Source organism: Budorcas taxicolor, chromosome 11, assembly GCF_023091745.1.
Source record: "Budorcas taxicolor isolate Tak-1 chromosome 11, Takin1.1, whole genome shotgun sequence".
In the NCBI taxonomy this organism is placed as follows: Eukaryota; Metazoa; Chordata; class Mammalia; order Artiodactyla; family Bovidae; genus Budorcas; species Budorcas taxicolor.
Genome location: NC_068920.1, coordinates 117,285,645 through 117,298,438, shown reverse-complemented (window position 1 = coordinate 117,298,438; position 12,794 = coordinate 117,285,645).

Genomic DNA, 12,794 nt, shown 5'->3' with positions numbered 1-12,794 from the left:
GTTTCTAAGTCCTAGTGTCAAGAGTCGCTGATTCTAAGATCTGGGATTTTGCCCTGAGAATTTGCATTTCTAACAAGTTCACAGGTGCTGCTGCTGTATCTTTGTTATAAATAATGAGATTTGACTCAGATACTTACATTAGCACAACAGAAAGACAGATGAAACACAACTTCATTTGATGTCTGGGTTTACTTATTGTAGCTATTTAACTTTCAAAAGTTTTGATTATTCTATTAGTATTCCCTGGAAGATTTCAAACTCTCCACCATAGCCAATTTGATATATCTACATGCAAAGACTTGTACACAAATCTTGCCTGTAAGAATTTGATTGGTGCCCCCTTATCCTTTGTACAAGTTAGACTTCTCCAGGGAAATGGAACAAATTGTAAATATACATTGCTGCTCTTTAGTTGCTAAATCATGTCTGACTCTTTGAAACCTCATGAACTGTAGCCCACCAGGCTCCTTTGTCCATGGGATTTCCCAGGCAAGAATACTAGGGTGGGTTGCCAGTTCCTTCTCCAGGGGATCTTCCCAACCCAGTGATAGAACCAGGGTCTCCTACATTGCAGGTAGATTCTTTACCATCTGAGTCACCAGGAACCACCCCCCACCACCACCATATATATATGTGAGTGCATGTGTGTGTATGTATATGTGTGTGTGAGAGAGAGAGAGAGAGAGAGAGGAGATGAGTGGAGAGATGTTTACATTATTTGGGTGGCTTGCCAGTAAGCTTGAAATTCTGGCAAGACTTGATGGTGAAGTCTTGAGTTGCAAGTAGTCTGGAGGTGGAATTCTTTCCTTCTAGGGGGATCACAGTCTTTTCTTCTAAAATCTTTTATTGGATGAAGCATATACATCTCATGAAATATAATCTTCTTTACTAATGGTCTACTATTATAATTTAAATATTGTTGTTGTTCAATGACTTAGTCATGTCTGACTTTTTGCAACCCCATGGGCTGCAGCATGCCAGGATTTGCTGTCCTTCACTGTCTCCCAGAGCTTGCTCAAACTCATGTCCACTAAGTCAGTGATGTCATCCAGACATCTCATCCTCTGTCATCTCCTTCTCATCCTGCCTTCAATCTTTTCCAACATCAGGGTGTTTTCTAATGAGTCAGCTCTTCACATCAGGTGGCCAAAGTATTGGAGATTCAGCTTCAGCATCAGTCCTTCCAATAAATATTCAGGACTTATTTCCTTCAGTTTTCACTTTGATGCATTGGAGAAGGAAATGGCATCCCACTCCAGTGTTCTTGCCTGAAGAATCCCAGGGATGGGGGAGCCTGGTAGCCTGCTGTCTATGGGGTCACACAGAGTCAGACACGACTGAAGAGACTTAGCAGCAACAGCAGCATTTCCTTTAGGATTGACTCTTTTGTTCTCTTTGATGTCCAAGTGACTCTTGAGTCTTCTCCAACACCACAGTTCAAAAGCACCAGTTTTTCAGCGTCGAACATTCTTTATGTTCCAACTCTCACATTCATACATGACTACTTGAAAAACCACAGCTTCAACTATATGGACCTTTGTCAGCAAAGCAACATTTCTGATTTTTAATGTGCTGTCTAGGTTTGTCATAGCTTTTCTTCCAAGGAGCAAGTGTCTTTTAATGTCATGACTGAAGTTACTATCTGCAGTGATTCTGAAGCCCAAGAAAATAAAGTCTGTCACTGTTTCCATTGTTTCCCCATCTATTGCCATGAGGTGATGGAACAGATGGCATGATCTTTGTTTTTTGAATGTCTTTTGAATTTACATGTTAATCACAGCTTAAAAAAACACCTTTCCAGAAACATATACACTAGGATTTGGCCTAAAATCGGGTACTAAAGTATAGCCTAACTGAGTTATAAAATTAACCTCTATTCTCTCTGACATCTACTTTAATTTATTCAATGGTAAACTTTAACAGGAAAAGTAAAAAAGATCTGTGAGAATAGCCCTTGGTTTCCTCCTAGTCCTTGGGCTTCGCGTGTAGCTCAGTTGGTAAAGTATCTGCCTGCAATGCAGGAGGCCTGGGTTCAGTTCCTGGGTCTGGAAGATCCCCTGGAGAAGGAAATGGCAATCCACTCCAGTATACTTGCCTGGAGAATCCCATGGACAGAGGAGTCTGGCAGCCTACTCTTCATGGGATTGCAAGAGTGGGACACGACTTAGTGCTATCTTTCCTTCTAGATGTGTTAACATAGATCCAGCTTCTGATGAGGACACTCTTTTCACTTGACCCTCAGTTTCCAATTCCATTAATGACTCTCCATGTCTCTCACCCATTCCCATGGTGGAGTAGAACCAATTTCTTCTTCTCCTCACCTGTTCCCTGTTCCCTGGTCCTATACTACCCTTTATGGTTTGCTCAAACATTTCTCATATCTTTGATAATAGCCCTTTTAAAACTCTCCTCAAATTGTCCAATTTGACCTTGCTCTCCTTTTCCTTCTGGAACTAGACAGACAAAATAAAATGTTGGATTGGACATTTGTAGACTATTCCTGTGTATGTTCAAATCTCTATAACAAATTTACCCATATTTCTTCCACTTTTTAAGAATTTCCTTTTGACTCTTAGAGACTTCAACTGTTCATTGTGATTTCCAGTTTTACTTTAAATCCCCTTCATTTGCAGAGACATCATTTTTCAAGCTTCCATTGACTCTAGAAAACAGGCTTGATCTTTGGAAATACAACAAATGCTGATATTGAGCTGGATAATACTATAAAACATAGAATATTCTCTTCACTATCAAACTGCTTCAATCACGCCTGGCTCTGCTGGAAGCAAAAGACTGGGTGTCCTTTAGGTCAGCAGTTGATACCAATTATATAATTGTAGTGGGATAACATGGTACTTTCACTCACTTTATCCATCTCCGTTGGCTCTTCTCAATGGGAAATATAATGATTTTTGACTGGTTGGTTAGGGTTTGTATAGCCAGCACTCTATCTGTACCTGCTTGCTGTGCAGAGTAATTCTCCTCTCCCTCCCTGCCTTGTGAAACAGACTATATTCTAGCCTCAGTGTCAAAGCAAGCTAGTGATAGAATTTTTTATAGGACTATGATATAAAAACAACAGAAAAGCTACTTTATAAGCTTACTATACAGTTTAGGCTAGAGTTGGTAACATGATACATCAAAGCTACAGAAAATGCAGAGTCTTTCCATTTATTTGCTATTGCATGTGTACTTGGAGAAGGCAATGGCAACCACTCCAGGGTTCTTGCCTGGAGAATCCCATGGACGGAGGAGCCTGGTAGGCTGCAGTCCATGGGGTCACAAAGAGTCAGACATGACTGAGCAACTTCACTTTCACTTTTCACTTTGATGCATTGGAGAAGGAAATGGCAACCCACTCCAGTGTTCTTGCCTGGAGAATCCCAGGGACTGGGGAGCCTGGAGGGCTGCCATCTATGGGGTCACACCAAGTCAAACACAACTGAAGTGACTTAGCAGCTACAGCAGCAGCAGCATGTGTACTTGTTTTTTCAAATAGAGTTTTTAGAACCCATTAATGCATCATGAAAAACACCAGGCTAGATGAAGCACAAGTTGGAATCAAGATTGCTGGGAGAAATAGCAATAACCTCAGATATGCTGATGACACCACCCTCAAGCGAAGAGGAACTAAAGAGTCTCTTGAAAACGAAAAAGAAGAGTGAAAAAGCTGGCTTAAAACTCAACATTCCAAAAACTTATGGGTATTCATACATAGACATTATCTTTTAGCTAATACATTCGTGAGTATGTTGAAGAAATCTCTGTTTTACCAACAAACATTTCAAAGAACAAAAAAAAAAAAAAAACCTTCTACATAAAGATAGTATGTGCATATTTCTCAATAATTTAACATTGATTCATGAAATTTTCCAATTGTCTCAAAACAAACATTAGAAATATTTTCCTCTTATTCTAAGGTCTACTTAAAAGTATAATACGCTGAATTTGGTTGTTTTGTACTTTCAGTTCAGTTCAGTTCAGTTCAGTTCAGTCGCTCAGTCGTGTCCGACTCTTTGCAACCCCATGAATCGCAGCACGCCAGGCCTCCCTGTTATCACCATCTCCCGAAGTTCACTCAGACTCATGTCCATCGAGTCCGTGATGCCATCCAGCCATCTTATCCTTGGTCATCCCTTTCTCCTACTGCCCCCAATCCCTCCCAGCATCAAAGTCTTTTCCAATGAGTCAACTCTTCACATGAGATGGCCAAAGTACTGAAGTTTCAGCTTCAGCATCATTCCCTCCAAAGAAATTCCAGGGTTGATCTCCTTCAGAATGGACTGGATGGATCTCCTTGCAGTCCAAGGGACTCTCAAGAGTCTTCTCCAACACCACAGTTCAAAAGCATCAAGTCTTCGGCACTCAGCCTTCTTCACAGTCCAACTCTCACATCCATACATGACCACAGGAAAAACCATAGCCTTGACTAGATGCACCTTAGTCGGCAAAGTAACGTCCCTGATTTTGAATATACTATCTAGCTTAGTCATAACTTTTCTTCCCAGGAACAAGCGTCTTTTAATTTCATGGCTGCAATCACCATCTGCGGCGATTTTGGAGCCCCCCAAAATAAAGTCTGACACTGTTACCACTGTTTCCCCATCTATTTCCCATGAAGTGATGGAACCAGATGCCATGATCTTCGTTTTCTGAATGTTGAGCTTTAAGCCAACTTTTTCACTCTCCTCTTTCACTTTCATCAAGAGGCTTTTTAGCTCCTCTTCACTTTCTGCTATAAGGGTGGTGTCATCTGCATATCTGAGGTTATTGATATTTCTCCTGGCAATCTTGATTCCAGCTTGTGCTTCTTCCAGCCCAGCGTTTCTCATGATGTACTCTGCATATAAGTTAAATACGCAGGGTGACAATATACAGCCTTGATGTACACCTTTTCCTGTTTGGAATCAGTCTGTTGTTCCATGTCCAGTTCTAACTCCTGCTTCCTGACCTGCATACAGATTTCTCAAAAGGCAGGTCAGGTGGTCTGGTATTCCCATCTCTTTCAGAATTTTCCACAGTTTATTGTGTTCCACACAGTCAAAGGCTTTGGCATAGTCAAGAAAGCAGAAATACATGTTTTTCTGGAACTCTCTTGCTTTTTCAATGATCCACCAGATGTTGGCAATTTGATCTCTGGTTCCTCTGCCTTTTCTAAAACCAGCTTGAACATCAGGAAGTTCACGGTTCATGTACTGCTGAAGCCTGGCTTGGAGAACTTTGAGCATTACTTTACTAGCATGTGAGATGAGTGCAATTGTGCGGTAGTTTGAGCATTCTTTGGCATTGCCTTTCTTTGGGATTGGAATGAAAACTGACCTTTTCCAGTCCTGTTGGCCACTGCTGAGATTTCCAAATTTGCTGGCATATTGAATGCAGCACTTTCACAACATCATCTTTCAGGATTTGAAATAGCTCAAGCAGAATTCCATCCCCTCCACTAGCTTTGTTTGTAGTGACGCTTCCTAAGGCCCACTTGACTTCACATTCCAGAATGTCTAGCTCTAGATGAGTGATCTGACCATCATGATTATCATGATGTAATACATATCATGTATGTATCATGTATGTATGTATGTATCATGAGTGTAATATATATATGTAAATATATAGATTATGTATATATGTATTATATATATATTTAAGGAAAGAAAGCAAGGGTCATGAAGAGATATCTGCACAGCTTATTACATCATTATTAACAATAGCCAAGATATGGAAACATCCTAAGTGGTGTCTGTCATTGTATGAAATAATACAGTGTGCATATATACACATATATGTATATAAACACAACAGAATATTATATAGTTATGAATCAAGGCAAATTAAAAGTGATCAAACAAGAGATGGCAACGGTGAACGTCGACATTCTAGGAATCAGTGAAATAAAATGGACTGGAATGGGTGAATTTAACTCAGATGAACGTTACATCTACTACTGCGGGCAGGAATCCCTCAGAAGAAATGGAGTAGCCATCATGGTCAACAAAAGAGTCCGAAATACAGTTCTTGGATGCAGTCTCAAAAAGGACAGAATAATCTCTGTTCATCTCCAAGGCAAACCATTCAATATCAGAGTTATTCAAGTCTATGCCCCAAACAGTAGCACTGAAGAAGCTGAAGTTGAACGGTTTTATGAAGACCTACAAGACCTTTTAGAACTAACATCCAAAAAAGATGTCCTTTTCATTATAGAGGACTGGAATGCAAAAGTAGGAAGTCAAGAAACACCTGGAGTAACAGGCAAATTTGGCCTTGGAATGTGGAATGAAGCAGGGGAAAGACTAATAGAGTTTTGCCAAGAAAATACACTGGTCATAGCAAACACCTTTTTCCAACAACACAAGAGAAGACTCTACACATGGACATCACCAGATGGTCAACACTGAAATCAGATTGATTATATTCTATGCAGCCAAAGATGGAGACACTGTATACAGTCAGCAAAAACAAGACCAGGAGCTGACTGTGGCTCAGATCATGAACTCCTTATTGTCAAAATCAGACTTAAATTGAAGAAAGTAGGGAAAACCGCTAGACCATTCAGGTATGACCTAAATCAAATCCCTTATGATTATACAGTGAAAGTGAGAAACAGATTTAAGGGTCTAGATAGAGTGCCTGATGAACTATGGAATGAGGTTTGTGACATTGTACAGGAGACAGGGATCAAGAGCATCCCCATGGAAAAGAAATGCAAACAAGCAAAATGGCTGTCTGAGGAGGCCTTACAAATAGCTGTGAAAAGAGGAGTGGCGAAAAGCAAAGGAGAAAAGGAAAGATATAAGTATCTGAATGCAGAGGTCCAAGAAGAGCAAGAAGAGATAAGAAAGCCTTCTTCAGTGATCAATGCAAAGAAATAGAGGAAAACAACAGATTGGGAAAGACTAGAGATCTCTTCAAGAAAATTAGAGATATCAAGGGAACATTTCATGGAGAAATGGGCTCGATAAAGGACAGAAATGGTCTGGACCTAACAGAAGCAGAAGATATTAAGAAGAGGTGGCAAAAATACACGGAAGAACTGTACAAAAAAGATCCTCACGACCCAGATAATCATGAGGATGTGATCACTAATCTAGAGCCAGACATCTTGGAAAGTGAAGTCAAGTGGGCCTTAGAAAGCATCACTACGAACAATGTTAGTGGAGGTGACGGAATTCCAGTTGAGCTGTTTCAAATCCTGAAAGATGATGCTGTGAAAGTGCTGCACTCAATATGCCAGCAAATTTGGAAAACTCAGCAGTGGCCACAGGACTGGAAAAGGTCAGTTTTCATTCCAATCCCAAAGAAAGGCAATGCCAAAGAATGCTCAAACTACCACACAATTGCACTCATCTCACATACTAGTAAAGTAATGCTCAAAATTCTCCAAGCCAGGCTTCAGCAGTACATGAACCGTGAACTTCCTGATGTTCAAGCTGGTTTTAGAAAAGGCAGAGGAACCAGAGATCAAATTGCCAACATCTGGTGGATCATCGAAAAAGCAAGAGAGTTCCAGAAAAACATGTATTTCTGCTTTCTTGACTATGCCAAAGCCTTTGACTGTGTGGAACACAATAAACTGTGGAAAATTCTGAAAGAGATGGGAATACCAGACCACGTAACCTGCCTCTTGAGAAATCTGTATGCAGATCAGGAAGCAACAGTTAGAACTGGACATGGAACAACAGACTGGTTCCAAATAGGAAGAGGAGTATGTCAAGGCTTTATATTGTCACTCTGCAATTACCTTATATGCAGAGTGCATCATGAGAAATGCTGGATTGGAAGAAACACAAGCTGGAATCAAGATTGCTGGGAGAAATATCAATAACCTCAGATATGCAGATGACACCACCCTTATAGCAGAAAGTGAAGAGAGCTAAAAAGCCTCTTGATGAAAATGAAAGAGGAGAGTGAAAAGTTGGCTTAAAGCTCAACATTCAAAAAACAAGGATCATGGCATCCGGTCCCATCACTTCATGGGAAATAGATGGGGAAACAGTAGAAACAGTGTCAGACTTTATTTTTTTGCGCTCCAAAATCACTCGAGATGTTGACTGTAGCCATGAAATTAAAAGAAGCTAACTCCTTGGAAGAAAAGTTATGACTAAGCTAGATAGTATATTCAGAAGCAGAGACATTACTTTGCCAACTAAGTTCCATCTAGTCAAGGCTATGGTTTTTCCTGTGGTCATGTATGGATGTGAGAGTTGGACTGTGAAGAAGGCTGAGCACTGAAGAATTGATGCTTTTGAACTGTGGTATTGGAGGAGACTTTTGAGAGTCCCTGGGACTGCAAGGAGATCCAACCAGTCCATTCTGAAGGAGATCAACCCTGGGATTTCTTTGGAAGGAATAATGCTAAAGTTGAAGCTCCAGTGCTTTGGCCATCTCATGCAAAGAGTTGACTCCTTGGAAAAGAGTCTGATGCTGGGAGGGATTGAGGGCAGCAGGAGAAGGGGACGACTGAGGATGAGATGGCTGGATGGCATCATGGACTCGATGGACGTGAGTCTGAGTGAACTCCAGGTGATGGTTATGGACAGGGAGGCCTGGCGTGCTGTGATACATGGGGTTGCAAAGAGTCGGACACGACTGAGCGAGTGAACTGAATTGAACTGAACTGAACTGAACTGATGAGAAAGAGAATTCCTGCCACCTGATACAACATTAATGTACATTGAGGGCTTTATGCTTATTGAAATAACAGATAGAGAAAGACAAATACTATATACCATCAGTAATGTGTGGAATCTGAAAAATGGAAACACATAAAAAAGGTAGTAGAATGGTGTTTCACGGGTTGATAGGTAGAGAAGAAGAGAAGTTATTGATCAAAGGTATATGTTTCCCGTTATAAGATCAAATAGGCTTTAGGATGCATTATAATGAATAAAGCTAATGGAGGTGTACTGTTTCAGCTGAACTATTTCAAATCCTAAAAGATGATGCTATTAAAGTGCTGCACTCAATATGCCCACAAATTTGGAAAACTCAGCAGCGGCCATAACACTGGAAAAGTTCAATTTTCATTCCAATCCCAAAGAAGGGCAATGCAAAAGATTGTTCATACTACCACTCAGTTGAGCTCATTTCACTTGGTTGTAAGACAATGCTCAAACTCCTTGAGGCTAGACTTCAAAAGTGGGTCAACTGAGAAGTTTCAGATGTACAAGTTGGATTTAGAAAAGGCAGAGGAACCAGAGATCAAATTATCAGCACCCACTGGATCTTAGGAAAAGCACGAGAATTCAAAAAAAAACATCTACTTTTGCTTCACTGACTACACTAATACAATTGATGCTGTGGATCACAACAAACTGAAAAATTCTTAGAGAGATAGGAACACCAGACCACCTTACCTGTCTTCTGAGAAACCTGAATGCAGAACAAGAAGCCACAGTTAGAACAGGACATGGAAAACAGACTGGTTTAAAATCAGGAAAGGAGTACATCATGGCTGTATATTGTCACCCTGCTTATTTAACTTATATGCAGAGTACATGAAGCAAAATGCTGGGCTTGATGAAGCAAAGACTGGAATCATATTGCTGGAAGAAATATCAACAAACTTCATATATGCAAATGATACCACTTTAATGGCAGAAAGGGAAGAGGAACTAAAGAGCCTCTTGATGAGGGTAAAAAGAGAGGGTGTAAATGCTGGCTTAAAACTCAACATTCAAAAAATGAAGATCATGGCATCCAGTCCCATCACTTCATGGCAAATAGATAGGGAAAAAGTGGAAAGAGTGACAGATTTGATTTGTTTGGAATCCAAAATCACTGCAGATGGTGACTGCAGCCATGGAATTAAAAGATGCTTGCTCCTTGAAAGAAAAGCTATGACCAACCTAGACAGCATATTAAAAAAGAGAGACATTACTTTGCCAAAAAAGGTCCATCTATTCAAAGCTATGCTTTTTCCAGTAGTCATGTATGGATGTCAGAGTTGGATTGTAAAGAAGGCCAAGCACCGAAGAACTGATGTTTTCATATTATGGTGCTCCTGAGAGTCCCTATCATAAAGGAAATGAATTCTAAATATTTATTGGAATATTGAGCTGAATATTCAGCTGAAATTTTAGCTCCAACATTTGGTCACCTGATGCAAAGAGCTGACTCATTGGAAAAGCCTTTGATGTTGGGAAAGATAAAGGGCAGGAAGAGAAGGGGCTGACACAGGATGAGATGGTTGAATGGCATATTGACTCAATGGACATAAGTTAGAACAAACTCCAGGAAACAGTGAAGGACAGGAAGCCTGACGTACTGCAGTTCATGTGGTTGCAAAGAGTCAGACATGACTTAGGGACTGAACAACAATATTGGTTTATCTCTGTATAAAATCTTGTTCTTTCTTCTCTTCCTACTATACTTCTCATTCCTATTCTTTGTAGGTAACTAATTAGTTTCCTGAAAACTAAACGGTTATATTCACTTATTCTTCTTTCCTATTATATATTTCTTGCCCTAGAAATAGTATTTTAGACTTATTCAGTGGTATCTGTGTTTGTTTTTTTTTTCCCACTTGACACATATATTAAAACATATATTAAATATTCTAGAAAGTGTGATTTATGGATCAAATGGCAAATGTATGTTCATTTTGGTAGACAGTGTCTTTACAGGGGTTATACCATATCATAGTCACAGCAGCAATAATAAAATGATACTACATTTCTCCACAACTTGGCCAACAGCATATGTTGTCATGTCTTTGAATTCTGTCAGTTTAATAGTAAAAAACTATGACTAAATATAGCTTTAATTTGCAAATCATTAATTCAAATATATTTTCATATATATTAGAACTATCTAATATTTTTTGAGCATTTTAAAAATTAATTTTGAATCTCTTATTTGTTATCACATTGAGTTTTTAGGTCTTCCTTTTTGAGATTTTTTTGAATTAAGATTATGAACCATTTATTCTGTGGTATTATAAATATGTGTACTCTGTTGGCCATTGCTTTTGCTATTTCTGTGTTTAAAAATGGAATTATTATAAAATTCTGTGCATCACTCAATATGCCTGCAAATTTGGAAAACTCAGCAGTGGCCACAGAACTGGAAAAGGTCAGTTTTCATTCCAATCCCAAAGAAAGGCAATGCAAAAGAATGCTCAAACTACTGCACAATTGACTCATCTCACACATTAGTAAAGTAATGCTTAAAATTCTCCAAGCCAGGTTTCAGCAATATGTGAACCATGAACTTCCAGATGTTCAAGCTGATTTTAGAAAAGGCAGAGGAACCAGAGATCAAATGGCCAACATCTGCTGGATCACCAAAAGAGCAAGAGAATTCCAGAAAAGCACTCTTTCTGCTTTATTGACTATGCCAAAGCCTTTGTGTGTATCACAACAAACTGCGGAAAATTCTGAAAGAGATGGGAACACCAGACCACCTGACCTGCCTCTTGATAAATCTGTATGCAGGTCAGGAAGCAACAGTTAGAACTGGACATGGAACAACAGACTGGTTCCAATTAGGAAAAGGAGTATGCCAAGGCTGTATATTATCACCCTGCTTAACTTCTATGCAGAGTACATCATGAGAAATGCTGGGCTGAATGAAACAGAAGCTGGAATCAAGATTGCCAGGAGAAATATCAGTAACCTCAAATATGTAGATGACACCACAATTATGGTAGAAAGTGAAGAAGGACTAAGGAGCCTCTTGATGAAAGTGAAAGAGGAGAGTGAAAAAGTTGGCTTAAAGTTCAACATTCAGAAAACTACGATCATGGCATCTTGTCCCATTACTTCATGGCAATTAGATTGGGAAATAGTGGAAACAGTGGCTGACATTATTTTGGGAGGCTCCAATCTCACTGCAGATGGTGATTACAGCCATGAAATTAAAAGACACTTGCTCCTGGGAAGGAAAGTTATGACCAACCTAGATAGCATATTATAAAGCAGAGACATTACTTTGCCAACAAACGTCCAACTAGTTAAAGCTATGGTTTTTCCAGTAGTCATGTATGGATGTAAGAATTGGATTATAAAGAAAGCTGAGTGCCAATGAATTGATGCTTTCGAACTGTGGTGTTGGAGAAGACTCTTGTGAGTCTCTTGGACAACAAGGAGATCCAACCAGTCCATCCTAAAGGAGATGAGTCTTGGGTGTTCATTGGAAGGACTGATATTCAAGCTGAAATCCAATACTTTTGTCACCTGATGCAAAGAGCTGATTCATTTGAAAAAATCCTGATGCTGGGAAAAACAGAAGGCAGAAGGAGAAGGGAACGGCAGAGGATGAGATTGTTGGATGGCATCACCGACTCAATGGACATGAGTTTGGGTGGACTCTGGGAGTTGATTGACAGGGAGACCTGTGTGCTGCAGTCCATGTGTGCTGCAGTCCATAGGATCACAAAGAGTCAGACTCAACTGAACGACTGAACTGAACTAATGCATCACATTTGTTATTTGTTTTTATTATTCATCTGAATTTTGAGAAAGAGTTGAAAGATACTTATACATATGCAGATTTTAAAGAAAGTCTGTCATAATTTTCCAATATATTTATGTTGCTCATATCTATCTTTAGATCCTAACTATTAAGTTTCACTGATGTATTTTAACGAGTGATGCCATTTTATCCTTATAAATGGATGTCTAATCATACCATTACCATACATTAATAAGCATATTTTGACCCTAGCAATTTTGAATATAAAGTTTATTATCATAATAAAGTTTCATATTTCTTTAGTATCCTTTGGACTTTCAGCTTCTGTTCTACTCGATTACTTATTTTTCAGCCAATGCTATAGTTTTAAAATTTTAGATGCTCTG